Consider the following 19,741-nt stretch of genomic DNA (forward strand, 5'->3'; position numbering starts at 1 on the left):
TTTTTCCATCAAAATACTGCGCTAACTTTCTGTGGACGAAAGCCGTACATCGTCCACTATATTGTCCCCTTATTACAACCAATTTCCAGTAGTTTTTTTCTTTTTTTGCTTTAATAGCTGCCTCTAAAAAATGAGAAACTTAGCATCATTTACATTGATTTGCTCCGATTGTCGGGAGCGGTGCACATACAGCGCCCTCTGGAAATAGTGAACAAGCGTTGCCACTTTTGCACTAGCAATCCCGTAGGACATTTCTCTCCTTCTTCCTACTCCGTGGTCGGAACGAGTTCTCTTGGAGCGCGTCTAGGGAAGAGTTCGATATCGTAGACATTTGGCAAGTTCGCCAAATTTTTTGGCGCCAAACCCTAGGGGTTGTTTTTTTTGGACTTCCGATGTAAACAAAGCGAAAACGTATGTTTTTTTTTTACTCACTCTTCGGGAAAATGCAATCAAATGGGGATTTTGACACTTCAGAAGTGAATTTTTTTTGCAAAAATAAAGATTTTTTTAATGAGAAAGTTAAAACTCTTCAAAAATCGCCTTTTTTTAAAAAACCAATATAGCTATGTCAATATTACAATTTTAATCAATGAAATAATTGGTAAAATGGGTTCAGTTGGGAATTAATCCAACAAGCATACACTTTTTATTTAAAAAAATCTTGAAAAAATAGCTAATTTGCTCACTTTTTTGGAAGTTACACATAAAAGGGAAGAGTAAGTAAAAAAACACTTTTTCCTCTTTGTTTACTCAGAAGAGAAAAAAACAAAAAACCTCTTGGGTTTAACACCAAAAAATTTGGCAAACTTTAAAGCTAGGGATTCGGTTGGGTTAGCTAATCAGAGTATTTCAAGCTAACCGTATCCAGTTCACGGGACGAGGACCCACCCCAGCGGTGTGAACCATATTTTTATAGCATCACAAATTATGAAATAAAGGACAAAAATAATAAACCCTCGTGCAAAATGAAATAATACCAAAGAAATAACCTATTATTTTAACAAATCGGCATGGTAAAACATTGCATTTAGCCTAAAACCACGCGATCAAAAAAATAAATATCCATTTTAATCAGCACAAATCATGCAATAAATGACATTAAAATAATAAACCTGGTGCAAAATGAAATAATACCAAAGAAATAACCACCTATTATTTTAACAAATCGGCATGGTAAAACAATGCATTTAGCCTAAAACCACGCGGTCAAAAAACTAATTATCCATTTTAATCAGACAAATCATGGAATAAATGACATTAAAATAATAAACCTGTCGCTAAAGAAATAATACCAAAGAAATAACCTATTATTTTAACAAATCGGCATGGTAAAGCAATGCATTTAGCCTAAAACCACGCGGTTAGAAAACTAAATATCCATTTCAATCAACACAAATCATAAAATAAATGACATAAAAATAATTAACCTGCTGCAAACGTAAATAATACTAAAGAAATAACCTATTATTTTAACAAATCGGCATGGTAAAAACCATGCATCTAGCCTAAAAACCGTGCGGTTAAATTGGAAACCATAAAATAGAATTAAATATGGACATTTAAAGCAACAAAGTAATAAAATTCGGTGCAAGAGAACATAAATCGAGTAAAATTATTGTTTATGAAAAGAAAAAAACGGGTTTAAGACCAGTTAAGATCGGTTTTTGCACGTGCTACAGAGCACGTGCATTGAAATAGTGATAAAATGATTGAAAAAAATGCAGGTTAAACCAAAATGCAGCGCAAATAAAAATTTTATGAAAATGATACAAATTGTTTAAAAAATAATAATAAAAAAACAGTAGTACTCACGGCTTTTGTGGCAAAATATGTAGAGCATGATTGCGCGTTGCGCATCGCTAAAACGGTTAGCGAGCTGGGGGGGTGGAGAGGAGAGGAAGGAAGGGGTGCGGGTGCAGTCCGAATAGGGAGAGTAGGGTTGCCGTAGAAAGAGGAGCGCGGAGCAAAGAGAGCGGGGTTGTCGTCAAAGGCAGTTTATCGCCAAAAATTTGGCGACGGTTTAAATATCTACGATATCGAAAAATAACCAATAAAATGTTATCACAATTACTTTGAGGAGTTGTTTCATTTTCTCCACCAAATTATGAGTCTTTTTTTTTTCACTTCTACTGAATTCATACTTTAAACTTCTATAGATGGCGCTATGTTACGTTTTGAGCCTTGAAAGAATTCGCTGGTTTAAGTAACTGAGGCTAATATTTCCTTTCATTTTCTGAAAAGAGTTGTTTTATTACACTCAAAATATGATTCGCAGCATTTTAAAGGGGATTGCCCGTACTGTGCATAATTCATGTTAATAACGATGGTGGGATTGGCAGTATGACAAAAAACCAAGGCTTTCAGGAGTTCATCCAATCCTAGTCCCCTCTCTGTGAAAAAAGGTTTTCGTCTGATATTTTTACAATGGAATTCTGATAACAGCATTGCTCAAGTGCATTGGGGGGGGGGGGGGAGTCATGACGCAAACTGTGACAATAAAATTTTTTTAAGAGATTTTAAAGGACTTTCCCTCTTTTTCAAAAACAGATAGCGCTACCATACATATGAGGCTTGTCTAACATACACTTTGGGTAAAATGCTCAAAACCAATATTTTTTTCGATAATGATCATGAATAAAATGTTTCACAATTACTTTGAATAGTTATTTTTATTTTCCCAATAAATTTTGATTTTTTTAAAAAAATATTTCCATTGAATTCTAACTTTACTTTCAACAGATGGCGCTAAGATACATTTTGAGCCATAACAGAATTCTTTGGTTTCTGTAATTGAGGTCGTGTCGCACGAGACCATAAATATAGTCCTTTTCCGCACGTTGAGTGCTGCTATGTTGTGATACGTTAACAAGTTTAACTTCTACTTTGTCACAGTTGACTGTGAAATTAACGAAAAATTATTGACCGAAATTTTGCTATAACTGTTTTTTAAACACGAAAATTGAGGAAGAATGAGTTTTTTTTTTTTTTTTTTTTTTTTAAAGAGGAGGGAGGAGGCATTTTGTTTAAATCAATACAATTTGCTAGATGTACAAGTTATCCAAAAATCACTTAAAAATATGACATAAAATACAGCTATAAAAGATCATTTTTCGAACCCGAAAGAGGTGTAATAGATGAAATAAAGCTTTCGATAATAAAAATGGAAAATAAAAATGAATGCAAATTTTTCACCTTTTTTTTTTTGCCTTTTTATTAATTTTTATATTTAACAATTATAGAAATAAATCGTACGTGAAGAAAACACCCTTATACATTATATGAAAATAATCATATTTCATATTGTTCGTAAGCTAGAAAAAAAAATAATGACAATGAGATAAAAAATATCAAACGTTGTAAATGATTAACAAAAATCCATAACACAATAGAATTTATTTCTTGATAATTCAAAACATTTCTTACTACACTACAAAAAATTGGCATTACTAACACCCCCCCCCCCCCCTTTTTTTTAAGGAAAAGACGGTGGAAATATAAATGAATAGATCAGTTTTAACTAAAAAGTATAACTTTTACTAATGTTATGCTTTTTATCATGAAAAATAAAAAGTTTGACATTTTTTTCCTGAAAGCGAAAATGAATAAATAGATAAATATAAAAAGATATAAATTTGCAAAAGCTTGTACGGACGTATTTCTAGAAAATTTCATATAACACAAATTGTTTACCTACAAATTTTTCACAGCTTTTCAATTTTTTTTTTCCATCTTAGAAACACTACATAAATTGCGGACTTCACCAAAATATTCATGGCTTCCTTAAAAAAATAAAAGTTGAAAAGAAAATTAAAAAAAAAAAAACATCTTCAAATTTACTTTTTAATATAAAAAAAGTGTAGACTTAACTCTAATCATTAATTTTTCAGATTATGTGTTTCTTGGACGATGAAGACTAATCAACGTGAAGTTTGAAGTGTTAAGTAAGACAAATGAGATTTTTAGTAATGTATCTAGAAACTTTTTTTTTAAAAAAAAAGAGGCGCTCTCTACACCTAATATATCAAAACTAATTTTATAGTGCTATTAAATACTATATGTTTTCAAGAGCATGAGAAAAAAAACCTTACCTGTAATGCTGGCAAATACTTTAACTTCTTCATGGCACTCTATATCATCATGAAGACTTTTCAAATGCGCTAAAAAACTCAGACGAAAACCTGTTTCATAGCTGCACTTTTGGCACCATAGAAACTATAAAGTTTGCTATTCTGTTTCATTGAGATTTGAAGATGCAGCAAACCCTTTTTTCTATGCTTATAAAAATAAGTCTTTCTGAGAGATGTCCCACAAGGACATTTGTACAATCTTGACGATGAATTCATCAAGAAGAGACAATCAACGAGAAGATAATGAGTGTAACTTAAAAAACCTAAGTATAACTATAACCTAAAAACGCGGTGCAGAAAGTTTTCAGCCAAAATATTCCCGCTAAAGTAAAGTTCAGCAGAAATGCGCTGTGCTGATTTATCAAAGGGCAATGCGCGCCACGAAACCATATGGCGAAGAAAAATAGCGCAGATAAAACTAATAATGCAGAGAAAAAGAAAACATTGCAGGTGATTATTCATTTAAAAACAAAAAAAGAAGAAAAAACAACGATTTTCAACAATAAACTTTAGGGAAAGGGGGTGGGTTTGGGATACATCGAAGGGAAAAAATATTTGCATTGAATATCAATTGCAATGAATGATCTCTTCAGGAATTTTTCAATGATTATGTAAGGTGAGTGAAGAAAATGATTTAAATGAAAAGGGAACCCTTGAAACATGCAAAAAGATAATTGTGTTTTTTGGTTTTCGCATGATGCACAGAGAAGAGAACGGGGAGGGAGAATCAGGCAAAAGGAACTTTAGCTAAACTTCTAATTCAAAAGAAAAAGGGGGGGGGGGATCGCTTTTTGGCCACGAGTTTTTAAATTCATGGGCTCCTATCTATTTTGCAAGGAAAAAGCGGTTCCTTATAACGCCGAAACACGTGCCCGAGAGTTTTAGTAGATTTGTTCTTTTTCTCTTACTTTGCTTAATTATTTTTACTTTTCAGAAAATTTTAAAACTTTGCTTCGTTATGATATTTACATGTCTAAAAGTAATACTTATTAGCAAAACCTATTTGTTTAATTATGTTTCAGATATTCTTTTTCTTTTCGGTGTGTTATAATTTTATTATTTATTTTTGATACTGAGGCATTATTTTGTGCTCACTGATGGTTAAGTGGAAAATAAGAAGTACTAAAATGTACTAACAAAAGGTTTTCTTTTTTTTTTTTTAAGTATAAATTGGTAAAAACTCGCTGAACCATGTTTTGAAGTCAAAAAAGACGTAAGCAGAGACAATGGACAAAGGTAGAGTTTTTTAATCTTCAAGCTGACATTTTTCTTGAAAGGAAAAAGGAGTTACTTGTAACCCCGAAACACTTCCGTATGAGTTTAGCAAATTTGCTATTTTATATTTAATTCATCCATTTTTTATTTTGCTTTCAGGAAAAATATCAAACTTTTTATTTTCTATGTTATTTTTATTACTGAAAGTTATGCTTTTTAGTAAACCTTATTTGTTCATTTAAATTTTTGCCGTATTTTCCTTATACGGTTATTAATATTAACTTTTGGATCACTGTAGTGAGAAAATTTTGAATTATCATGAAATTAATTTATGTTGTGCTATTGACTTCTTTTTTTTTTTTTTTGATCATTTTATAACATTTGATATTTGTTATACGTGTGTCATTGTTTTAATTCTAGTCAACGAACAATCTAAAATATAATTGTTTTCATTTTAATGATTAGTTTCAAAAATTTCTAATTGTAAAAGAGAAGTGAAAAGGCAAAAACAAAAAATCCGTTATTTTCATTTAACATTTCCTTTCAATATCGTTAATCCCCCTCCCGCTTCCGCTGAAAACAAAATAACTTGGATTGCAAAATTTATTTTATCTATTACATGTTTTTAGGGCTTTTCAAATGATCTATACAGCTGCATTAAATGTCATATTTTTTACATTACTTTTGTAATGACTTATAAAAATCTCTAACGAACTTGTGCAGTTAGCAAATTTCATTGATTTAAACAGAATTAATCCTATCTTCGCTGAAGAAAGGATAAAAAGTTTTCATCCTTAATGAACCACTTTCGTACTCGAAAAATAGTTTTAACGTAATTCCAGTCAATATTTTTTCCGCTAATTTTGCAATCAACTGTAATAAATTAGAAGTTATTTTGTTCTATTACTAGATGGCAGCACGAGTATTTGTCGGGAAATGAACTGCAATTATGGTATCGTCATTCGTCTGACGCTTGCCCGAAGTCGATCGCTGACAGAAAGGCAGCCTTGAGAAAGAACGGAATCTTTTTTTTTTTTTTCACTTATGTTTGAAAAACAGAACCACTTAGCTAAAAACTTTAATGCGAAGATAAAATGCGGCCATTGCGGTTGGAGACATAGCAGCTTGATTTGCGAAAGAAATAAAATGAATGAGAGGAAGCCAATTGATAGGGCTCATAATTTAACAAATAAAACACTTTCCGAGAAAGTTTTATTGTCTCGCGCAAAGCTAGAGGAAGACGAATTGTGCAGCATAATGATTTTTCGAGAGAAGTTTCTTTGTTTTCTTTCTTTCTTTTAAACAAATTCAAAGTTAAAGACTGAAACTGGCAACAGATCAAAAAATAAATAAATAAATAAATAAATAAACCATCGTGTTTTCTTTCCTTATCGGCCAGCAACATAGAGTAAAGAAATATACAAGAGTAAAGAAATACAATAGAGTAAAGATATACAAAACATATGTAATTTCTTTACTCTATGGCCAGCAATGAATTTGGTTACCAATCGTGTTAATAAAGGCTTAGCCGTATTTAAACTCTGCTTTAAAAAACGATTATAATTCTAATTCTATGTAACATGGAAGTTCGAAACACATTCCATCAGATGCAGAAAAAAATTACTCTTTATTTTCGTATTTTATTTGTTACTTTTTAAATATGTTTTCACTGCAAAAATTGGGGAAAATCTTTTAGAGCTTTTTATTTAATATCTTTGTTAATTAATGGAATCCGAAGACGCAACCTTAAGAAGACTCTCGATCAACTCTTTTTCAAAAAAAAATTTCATTTTTTTCAAAATCGGTCCATCCGTTTAGGCGCTAGAGTGCCACAAACATATATACAGATACTTCAAACTTATAACATCCTTTCTTTGTGCTTCGGGGGTTAGAAACAAGAATCGAACCCGTGACCTACCAGTACTATGCGTAACAGTGAACTTATATATAAAAAAAAAAACGCTACGTATTCAAGCTCATCGTATTTGTTATCTGTTCCGTCCTGCTAGCTGTCTTCCTCGCGTAAGGCTAGAGGAAGGCGAGTTTAATTATCTCTGAACACCGACGTTGGCTAGCATGGAAACCTTACATATAGCGCCATCTAGGTGGGCAATTTTTAATTAATTTTTTAAATTTCCGAATTTTCAAATAAGGTGTGGTCCTTATGATGTCCCAAGTGAATTTTGGCGATTTTCCACTGACGCGCTGAATGCTTACGCTTGCTGTCTACTGCGTCTCCAGTGAATGATAACTCTGAAGCGAATTTAATATTGCGCTCTACGCTTGCTATCAATCCTATCGTTGCCAGTAAATGTGAATAATGATGCGAATTAAATATTGCGCTCTGCGTTAATGGCATTGGCGAATGGCATTTCATCACTTGTGATGTCATGAGAAGAAGTGGAATAAATAAAATTGAGTCTGCGCACCAATTATTTTTATCATTATTTTTTTTTTCAATGTTAAACTTTATCAAATTACATTTAAAAAAGGTCAGATCGTATGTTTTTAAGCATACTCTTTCAGAAAAAGATACTTTTGAAATTTCGGAAACGAACCATTGTATTTGTCTTCGCTTGTCTCACATTTTCATTTTTCAAAAATAAATTTTAATCCTCTAAAAATCTCAAGTACTGTTCTCACGTCATGAAAAATGTCTTATCCTCGCTATACTTTAGGGTGTGGTATTATTCACGGCACAACATACTTACTAGTGCTCTTGCTACCCGAATACAAATTTGATTGTTTTCTTTTTCAAGTTCTTCTGTTGTTGTTGCTGTTGTTGTCCTGTGCCAGCCAGGCTGGCAATTTGGGGTGCGCTGCTTCACTTTTCCAACTGCACCGTAATTTGGTGTGAAGTCCGACATCTACAGTAAACGCATGCCATAGGGGCCCGTTTATAGGGTAAGCAACCATTCACAGCATAACAACACATTCACACAAAGGAAGGACAAGGACGGGAGAGAGAAAGCACGTCCATGCCCGAGCCGGGATTCGAACCCGGACCTTCCAGTCGCAGTCTGACATCTCTGACCACTAGACAAGGCAGGCGGCTCAAGTTCTTCTGCTTTTGAGAAGTGATACCAAATTCAGTCATGAACTTTTTTTTTTTTTTTAATTTTTCAATGAAAATATTTAGTGGTAAAACTTGCACGTTTTTCGGCATTATCTCTTCTGCGCTAATAAGAAATACTCGCTTGTTTTGCAGCCAATATTGTTTCCACTCTTTATTATTAAAACTACTCTAATGACCGTTCTTTAACGAATAGGGTTGATTTTTTTCAAAAATCGAGTAAATCCTTTGGTTGTCTTATTAACACTAATATTCCTGAGTTACGTATGTATAAGTATTTTTCTTCACAATTGTTTAAGAGCTGTTATCTTCTCCCAATACAGTGTGCATGTCTTATTCTTTTATTCGTTCAGCCTTGCAAATATTGCATATGCAGAAAAGGCAAGCCCTTACACATCGCGCGAAATGATGATATGCAAGGCAAGAACTCGCCAATTAAACTTACCGCTTTAAAGCCTCGTTGCTAAACTTGTCAAATATTTACTACAACTAGTAAATTTTCCCTTCCAGTAACTGGACTGTAGACTGACAATAGGACAAATGTTAAAAGAAAAATTTGTCTCTGTATCCTGCACTTGCTTTAGTAGTGCACAAAATGGAGTAAGAACAGTAAATTTTGGGCATAACAGCAGTACTGATCTGAAAAAGTAGAGCTGACGGAGAATAACTAATTTCACATCTGGCTTCACAGCCCGTAATATTTATAAAATAAGCTTTAAAACTCTGAGCACCCAAAAAAAAAAAAAAAAGCTTTTTTTTTTTGTTGTTGTTGCTCTGTGTAATTTATTGAGGTTTGATATTTTTTTATTGGTTTTTCGAGAGAATCCCCCCCCCAAATACGCTTCTTTTTATTATTTTATCCTTTGTTTTATCAAAACTTTTCTCTGACAGGAATATGAGCTAGAAACTGAATGACTTAGTTGACTCGACACTCAGAGTCAGAGTTGATCGATTTTCGTACTTCTAAGCAAATTTCGTCGTTATTCATAATTATCGTTTTGCCTTCGAAAAGACCAATCTTACTTCTAAACAAATTTAACTTTACAGTTATTAATAGTTATCCATTTAAACCATTGGAAAAGTCTGCGTTTTCTCTTTTGACTATCTACAATTCTCACATAAATACATAACCACATTCTCAATAAAGATTATCATTGCACTAGTAAATATAAAAATTCAAACAACTATCAATTAAAACAAAACAAAATAGTACAAAATAATACAGTGAAGCTATAAATTTCAAAACTCAATAAATCGTTACACCATTTTTAAGCTGTGACGGAATAGGATCAAGACAAATCTTCCTCGCGAAAGCTAGAGGAAAAAGGAGAAGCGTAGGGGGCACCGTGTGCTGCTTTATTCTCGTTGAAGCTTGAGTACCGTAGACTCGTATGGTAACCTTTAGCGCCATCTGGGAGAAATATTTGTTACCTTTATTAAAAAAAAACCCAATTGTACTCTTCTTCGCTCGTTTCGCATTTTTATTTTTCCAAAATAAATAATAATCCCTTAAAAATCTCAAGTACTGTTCTCACGTCATGAAAAATTGCTTGTCCTCTTCATACTTTAGGATGTGATATTATTCAAACCACAACATATTTGCAACTGATCTTGCTATTCGAATACAAAACGTAAATGTTTTCTTTTTCAATGTCTTCTGCTTATGATAAGTGATACCAAATTCAGTCATGAACAAATTTGTTTTTTCTTTTAAGTAAAAACTATTTATGATAGAACTCGGATGTTTTTTGCATTATCTCCTTAACTTTGCGTTAATTTGTAGAATTCGCTTGTTTTGTAGCTGATATTATTTATTTCTTTACTGTTAAAGATATTCAGATGGCCATTCTTTAACGAATGGGGTTGATTTTTCATAAATTGAGAAATCTTTTTGTTGTCTTAACAAATATCTCTGAGAACGCATATCTAAATAATTTTCGGAGCAAATGATTCAAGAGTTGTTTTCTTCTATTATAGTGTGCATGTTTTATTCTTTTCATCGCCCAATACACTCTTTCTTTATTCCCAGCAGGTAGCGCTACCATACGTTTGAGGCTTGTCTTACAGACTCATCGGATAAAATGCTCAAAACCAATATATTTGGGTATGATAAAAATGTCTTCACAATTGTTTTTTGAAGAGTTGTTTAATTTTGCAACACATTATGATGCTTTTTTTTCTTCTTTTCATTGAATTCTTACTCTACTTTCAACAGATGGCGCTACCTTACATTTTGAGTATTAAAAGAATTCTTGGATTCTGTTATCGAGGTTAATACATCTTTTCATTTACTGAAAAGAGTTGTTTTATACTCTCAATATATGATTCATGGCATTTCAAAGGGGATTGCCAGTTCTGTGTAAAATGCATGTTAATAACGATTTTAGGATTGGCAGTATGGCAAAAAACGAAGGATTTTCTGGAGTTCATCCATTCCGTTCTAATAAGCTATGATTCTTTGTTAGTCTTCGATCGAATTCTTATTTTCAACAGATGGCACTAACTTACATATTGAGGCTTTAAAGAATCCTCTGGTTCAATTATTAATGTTAATACATCATTTCATTCACTGAAAAGAGCTGTTTTATACTCTCAATCAGGGTCCCAGTAAAATGTCGAGGGGATCTGGGCCAAATAATTTTTCAGAGTCCTCTTATAGTCAAAGCTCACAGTTATAACCATTTACCAAAATTATTTTTGCCATTTGAGGTCCCTAAAGAGTAGGGGCCCTAGACCATGGCCTAGTTGCCTATTCAGAAATCAGGTCCTGGTCTTAATATAATACATCGATGTACTATTATTTGTGGGTTCAGCCTTCCGAGGAAAGATTCGCAACTCTTCAAAATGTTGCTAGAACAGTTTAAATAGCATATTTATAACCACTTTAGAAATGGCAGTATGGCAAAACAACAAGGCTTTTGGGAGTTCATCCATGGACATCCATTCGCTGTGCTCCTCATTGACACAAATTAAAATAAAACGTTTTTTTCTGATAAATTTATAATGAAATTTTGATACTGTCGAACTCGCCTATAATGACAGCAAAAGGATCGAGTTTTTTGCTCTTTATAACCAACCGAGTGCTCGTAAAAAAAAAGAAAAAAAAAAAGGTTTGTGAGAAAAATCATGAACAGTCATACATGCTTGCTTAGTTATTTTCATATTTCTGTGCAGGATCAAAGTAGTTGATCAGTTGATTTGAACTGCTAAAGTGTCTCTTTTTTATTATTGTTTTCGAGGAACCTGGGGTCCGAAAAACTACGTCATATGCATCTGTGGTTTTTGAAACAGTTTGAACTTTTTCTGCACTTTAGAAGCCAAGTACGTCGATGACTATTTAACTTCAAATTCTTCACATTTGTCGTCCTGGTGGTCGCTCTCCTTTTTTTTTTCTCTCTCTTGACTTTCAGCTACCAAGTCCTTGGAAGTATGAAGTATGTCTCGGAAATGATAACATTATTTTCAACAAATAGTAATAACTTTTGAATGCTTCTCAACTCAACGAATTTCAAATAAAGGGCCTTGTCATAACCTGTTCTCACGATTTATGTCTCATGTCAAACTTACAGTAGAATTCAAAATGTTAATGGAATTTTCCAAAACATGGAATAATCTTTTTTGAGGAGGAATTCAACAAACCACTAATAGTGGTAGGTACGGGGACCATGGAGGGGAAAGTGATAAAATGTAATGGGCAACTGTGTCTTGTATATCAAGCTTAAAATCGATATTCCACTAACACCATTAGTGAATTTCCAAAATAGCATCTTTCAAGAACACCTGCGCAACAGTTTTTTTTCTCCAAAAATAACTTTTTGTCTAATTCTTGTGTTCAATTGCTTCTCAAACATCAATAGTGATTTTAATTTTTTGCATTAAAGTTTTTGAAGGGTTTCTTTCTTAAGGACCAGACATTTTGGATTTTTATCAGATTGCAGTTTTATTGTCATGTACTCAGCCCTTAGCCTTTTTTCTATCATATAGGTATATTTTTGCTATTCATTAAGATGTTTAAGATCCTTTCAAGCTATGCGCGCATAATTAGTAAGTCAAAATTAAGTATTTCTTGTTACGGGTACAAATGCCCATAATTTTATTTCTTTTTTAGCAATTCTTACTCAAAATTCTTTAGAATTGATGATAAGCATAAGTCTAATAGTTTGGCAGACGATAAACAAAAAATACAGCAGTAAAATAGTTGTAATTCCTTTCTTTATTTGTTAATTTTTGTTAGTGTTGTTCAAATCAACTTTTAAAAGCAATAATTCAGGTGTCCATTTTTTAAATTTTGATATTGCTGGAATTAGTAAGTTGAAATTTCATGGCATTGTAAGAAAACGAAATGTTTTCATAGAGTTTATACTTTTTCAGTGTATTTATTGAAAATAATTGAATTCAGCTAGCATGACCATTACTAGTTTTTAGTATAACTATAAATAAGCCAGCGTGACCATAACTAGTGAAAACAGTGTGTTTTAAATTTTATGTCAAAAATATATAAGTGAACTTCCTTTTCTGTCAAAACTTTTGTATTCGTCGAGAATACACAAAAAAGCTCTTAGAATGTATTCAATAATAGTGAATCTAAAAACGATTCCAGTTATGTAAGATTCGTTATTTTATTATTTTGAAAACCGAAATAGAATCTTACGTAAGAATAGGAAGGATGGGTTTGAGAAATCTTACATACCCTTACATGAGGGAGGGGGAGGGGAGGGTCAAAAATTGCCAAAGTCATCCTTACGTAACTAATGAATGGCCTCTAACATTTGAAATGACAATGGGCTACATGGATCAGCTTCGCGGGCCGTAGATCGGTTAACAATGATTAAATGCATTGTAGTTTGGGTTACCTTTCAATCGCATCTAAAAACTTTAAATATTGTTGCTCTTTTTTCCCTTTTTTTTAACGCAAAATTGATTTTTCAGTAACAAGAGGCAAAAAATTTTGTTTAAGGGTCTCTTCCGCAGAATTAAATGAATAATAATCTTTCTATGCATGGTGGATGAAGAGACTTTTGCACCACACTTGTTCTCCCGTATTCTGTCCCCATACGAATAGTAAATGCTTGTCTAAATGGAGGGCTTTGGGAGAGAAATTATGTTCGTCCGTATACAGTATGTCTTGAAATAGACTGATTGTTTTTAAAAATGTGTAACAGGAAAACTGTTTATGCCAAAAAAAAAAAAAAAATTCTTGCAGAAAATTCAAGTGAAGGGCCGTAAATGTTTTCCCCATGAGTTCATAATTTTAGTTTTAAATTTTTGAGATAGATGGCGCTTCAGGTTGTAACCAACTAGAGATCCTGTATACGGAGAGATTGGACAACGGCGCGCCGATCTTCGCCATGTTTAGTCCAAGTGTTGTCAGCTCGAAATGCTTTGCTGCGTGAATTTTTAGCTTTCCCACGGAATAAAGGACATGAAATCTTTAAAGAATAGACTGATTTTTCTTCTCCTTTTATTTTCATCAAACGGAGTGAGCGCCAAGTCTGGCAATCCGGTGCCAATCGTTTCGTATCAGCATAGCGCTTGCAAAGAAAATTTTTTTTCTCAAAAGCTTGTTCATAAAGATGGAAAATTAACAGATATTTGTGATCTGCACATTGCATTTCATAATATCCTAACAAACTTCTAATTTTTTCAATACAATGTACAGTGTTATTTGGGGCAGAAAATGCATTACGGTCTACGGGGAGTGAGCATCTTTGGACATACGATGGCCGCCATACCGAAATCACTTGAAATAAGAAGCAGCAGAGTTGACAAATTAGTTATATTAAGTAATTAAGCAAGTTACATTAAGATTAATATACATACTACACGAGAAAAAGTGCACACATCATTGTAAACACACCACACGCGATACAGATACAAAGTTGAGTAGTAGCTGAACTACTTACTTACAGTTAATATTGCTACAGTTAAAGTTATAGAATTGCAGATATATATTTTTACAATAACACTTCCCCTAAATTGATATCTGCAATACAAAAAAAAGAGGGGGGGGGGGGCTCTCTTTCAAGTCTATATCATAGATCAAGTCTCTATTTCACACATGCCAATCATTTGGCGGAGTCTCTGGAATGTAGCTTTTGGTAGAGGTTTAGTAAAAATGTCAGCAGCTTGAGAATTACTCTCGCAATGTTGAACATCTAACTGCCCATTCTGATACTTCTCACGAATAAATTTGTAGCGGACATCTATGTGCTTAGTACGACTGTGGAATTCAGGGTTCTTGACTATTCGTATAGCACTTTCATTGTCCACCTGCAACACAGGAACACTTATCAAAGGACAAATATCCTGGAAAAGTCTCTGTAGCCACACTACTTCCTTTGAAGCCTCACTGGTTGAAATAAATTCTGCCTCTGTAGTTGAGAGCGATACACAAGTCTGTCTCTTGTTGGCCCAGGTAATGGCTCCTCCAGCAAACTTGAAGACCATCCCTGATGTAGATCTTCTGGTTGATGTATCACCAGCATAATCAGCATCACTATATGCTTCCAATTGCTTGCAGATATAATTTGGCTTATACAAGATACCATATTTTGAAGTTCCTCGAAGATACTTCAAAACTTTTTTCACTAAACACCAATGCATTTTGGAAGGTTTGTCTAAAACTTGAGATAGAACACTAACAGAATAAGCAATATCTGGTCTAGTTACCATACATAAATATATTAAACTGCCAGCTGCTCTTCTGTATGGTACCTCTTCATCAAGCTTTTTAAAAGGTTCAGATAACAAACTTTTGTCAATGGGGATACAAACAGGATTGGCTGAAGACATAGTAAAACTATCCAAGATCTTTTTGCAATAATTTTCTTGGTGAATGAAAATAGAACCATCATCTAAATATTTAATTTGCATGCCCAAAAAGTATGTAACTGGTTCAACTTTAACATTAAATTCTTTTGTAAGTTTTTAAAGAAATATTTCCAACTGATTTTTATTTTTCACAGCAACAATTCCATCATCCACATATAAGATCAAAAACAAAGTCTTATCTTTATTTACAAATAAGCCAGGATCACTGTCCATCTGCTTGAGGTCACAATTCTGAAGAAAATCTTTAAACTTTTGATTCCAGCATCTGGGAGCTTGCTTTAACCCATATAGGCTTTTTATTAATTTGCAAACACGCCCACTTCCATCATCAAATCCATGAGGTTGCTTCATATAGATCTCTTCATGCAGGTCTCCATATAGAAAGGCACTTTTCACGTCAAACTGAGCAAGCTTCAAACGTTCACTAGCAGCCACACTAATAGTAGATCTGATAGTGTCCCAACGAACCACTGGACTGAATGTTTCCTGATAATCAATACCAGCTTTTTGGGAGAATCCTTTAACAACCAGTCTTGCTTTGAACCGCTCTATTTCGTCTTCAGAATTTCTTTTTATTTTGTAAACCCAACGATTTTCTATAGCTTTTCTTCCTTTCGGTAGATCAACAAGTTCCCACGTTCCACTCTCAGTGAGAGAGTTCATTTCTTCTTCCATAGCAGCCTTCCAATTTTCAGCATTACTTGAGTTTACTGCCTCATGAAGCGATGTTGGTTCATCTTCAGCTAGCATAACATATCCATCAAATTTTGTTGGTTTTCGCAACTGGGATCTATCTCTTAGAGTAGTATATCTATTCTCATCTTCAGTTGTAGCAGCTTCCCCTACATCCTTACTACCTCCATCTTCAGTAGGAACAGGAACATCTTCTGTAGATTGTAGAGGCGAAAGAGTTTCTTGGTAGATGTTGTCAGCCACTTTTTCTGTTTTAAAAACCACATCTCTGGACAAAACCACATCATTTTTCTCAGGAATCCAAACTCTGTACCCATCTCTATTACCACAATAACCAACTAAGTAGCCTTTCAATGCTTTCTTGTCAAATTTCTTCCTTCTGACTTTTGGAACATGAACAAAACATTCAGTACCAAATATTTTGAGATGGTCAATTGGTGGTACTTTCTTATACCATAGTTCAAAGGGAGATTTTCCTTCTTCTGATGAGGGACCTGTTCGATTGAGTACATAGGCTGCTGTATTCACTGCCTCACCCCAAAGTTTTTCTGGCAATTCTGTGGCATGGATCATTGATCGAGCTGCTTCAACTAGAATTCTATTTTCCCTCTCTATTGCTCCGTTTTGTTCGGGTGTCTATGGCATAGACATTCGATGATGCAGCCCTGCTTTTTGCACAATTCGATGAACTTCAGAGTTATTAAATTCCCTTCCTCCATCAGTTAACAATTCTTTCATCATATAACCTGCTGTCTTCATTTCTGCCATAAAGATGCCCAACATATCTTTGACTTGAGACTTTTCTTTCATTAAGTAAACAGTTCTGTACTTAGAATAATCATCTTTGAATGCTACATAGTACCTATTACCTCCAAGAGATTTTTCTGGCATTGGACCACAGACATCAGCATGAATAAGATGACCAGGACTAGTTGGGCCATCTTGACGAGAGCCAAAACTAAGTCTATGCATTTTACCATACATGCAGGCATCACAAAATTCACCATCAAGCTTTACTTCAATACCCTTTCTCTTCAAAAATTTTTGAACATGGCGTTTGTTTTGATGGCCTAGGCGTTCATGCCACAGTTGAAGACTGTCATTGTCAACAACAACACATGCCAAATCAGGAACAACTCTCATAAGAAGTTTGTAAACACTGTTATATCTAATACCAACAGCAACAGTTTCACCAGTTAAAGTTCTAAACTCACGTACTTTGCTATCTGCATATTCATGAAGGCCATTATCCAAAGCAGCACCAGAAGAAAAAAGATTTTGATCACAATCAGGTATATGCCAAACTTTAGTAAGAAGACCAGGTATCCATTTACCACGTATTAACATTTCAATTTTAATTTCACCAATACCTTTGGCAAACATGGATCTTCCATCTCCTAATCTTAATGGCTTTGGAGTATCAAACTGTTTGTATGAAGAAAACCAGTCCAATTTCGAAGAAATATGGTGCGAGGCTCCTGAATCAATGAGCCAATAATCTTGATTGTTTTGATTTGCAACAGTCATAAAGACCTGTCCAGATTTTGAAGATTCCTTTTTCTCATTATTCTGCAATTTCCACTTGTTGCAGTTCTTTTTCATGTGACCAGCGAGACCACAGAAAAAACATTTAAATTTCTTGTTTTTGGCTTCATTCTGATTTGAATAAGTCTTATCAGGAGTTTTCTTGGCATGTGAGGGCTTTGCTACAAAGGCAACATTCTTGTTCTCAACAGGATGTAACTCTTCCAATCTTTGTTCGTGCAAACGAAGTCTTTCAGTAAGACTCGAAATTGTTCTTTCACTGCCTGGAACAGATTCCCATGCATTCCTAAACTCCAAATATTCATTAGGTAAAGTATTTAAAATTCTATTTAACAGCATCGACTTGGGAAGTTCAACTTTCTCACCTTTTAACTCTTCCTGTAACTCCTGCCAGATTTTCTGCAACTTAGATACATGAGTTGCAATACTGTCACAAGGATCTTTGGAGTAGTTGAACAACTGAGAGTACAGAAGATCGAGTCGCCGTTCATTCTTTTGCTCATACACAGAGTGGAGAACATCCCACATGTCTTTTCCAGTTTTACATGTTAAAATATGTTGCTTTGGCTCAGATCTTAGACTGCAACCAATAACGTAGCGAGCAATCGCATCTGCCTCATTAAAGGATTTTAAAGAAGCTGCATGCGCTTTTCTTTCTGCTTCGGTAGCTTCCGTAGCTAGCGCTTCCGGTTTGACCATTTCACCTAAGACAATTGGCATTGCTTTCTGCACTGTTAAATGCAATTCTACATCGAATTTCCAGCTAGCCCAATTGCTTTCACCTTCTAACTTCTCAAATGAATTCATCTTATCCATACTGGAGATAATAAATCAATTTCGAAAACACACGTGTGATTCACTGTAGAAGTTAGGCCTTACGAACGATCACCGGCGCTAAGTCAACAGTTTCTAAACTTGCATTAACAACTGCTGGATGCTTGCTGGGCCCATAACCACTTGAAAAAAGAAGCAGCAGAGTTGACAAATTAGTTATATTAAGTAATTAAGCAAGTTACATTAAGATTAATATACATACTACACGAGAAAAAGTGCACACATCATTGTAAACACACCACACGCGATACAGATACAAAGTTGAGTAGTAGCTGAACTACTTACTTACAGTTAATATTGCTACAGTTAAAGTTATAGAATTGCAGATATATATTTTTACAATAACAATCTCTCCGTATTTAGGATCTCTATAAGCAACTAACTTTGACAACTTCGGAACGGCGGCCATCTTAGGTTCAAATATGCTCACTCCCCGTAGTCCACATATACCATATGCCCACATCCTATGCCCCAAATATCATTGAACATTTTATCAAAAGAAATAGAAGCTAGTTAATATATTATGAAGTGTGCAGATCACAAATATAGGTTTTTTTTTTCTTCTTTATGAACTAATTTTTGAGGAAAAAAATTTTTCCTTGAAAGTGCTGTGACGATACGAAACGCTAGTTTCCGGATTGCCAGACTTGGCGCTCACTCCGTTGAATGGAAATACGAGAATAAAAAAGGAAAATCAGTCTGTTCTTTAAAGACTTCATGTCCCATATTCCGTGGGAAAGCTAGAAATTCATACAGCGCAGCATTTTGAGCTAACAACACTTGGACTAAACATGGCGGAAAGCGGCGCGCCGATGTCCAATCTTTCCGTTAATCAGAAGGAAGAATTGAAATGAAACGAATTTTTCTCGATTGCGACATGGTGATTGTAACCGACGGTAGACATTTTGAAAACATTGTTACGCAATTCAGTCCACTTATAACAATTTTTGAAAAAATATGATATAAGTTTGTTTAAAGGTTTACTGTCTGCAACGCCATCTATTGGATGATTTGTGAACTACAATTTACAACACTGGGTTGTAAAAACTTACAGCCCACAATCAGGGGAGATTGTGACTCCATGAAAAAATACCTGAACTTTTTTTCCAAGAAGAACAAGAAGTATTTTGATGGGCATAACACTCGAAGTTTCACTTGGACTTAATACGTCCATATGCATGAAGGGAATTGAATTCTTTTAATTTTTCTCATTTCTTAAAATTTTTCAAAGAAAGTTTTATTTTTCTCCACTGTATCTGAATCCTTAACCATTAATTACATTCATTTACTAAAAGTGCATAAAGATTTCAGAATTAAATTAAGTTTGGGGCAAAAGGGGCAGCATGTATTGTGATCACTGTACAAGTGACATCACACAATTCAGTCTGAATGGACTTCAGTGAGCCTTTTAAGTTCAGGAGTC

This window comes from Uloborus diversus, chromosome 8 (genome assembly GCF_026930045.1).
Source record: "Uloborus diversus isolate 005 chromosome 8, Udiv.v.3.1, whole genome shotgun sequence".
In the NCBI taxonomy this organism is placed as follows: Eukaryota; Metazoa; Arthropoda; class Arachnida; order Araneae; family Uloboridae; genus Uloborus; species Uloborus diversus.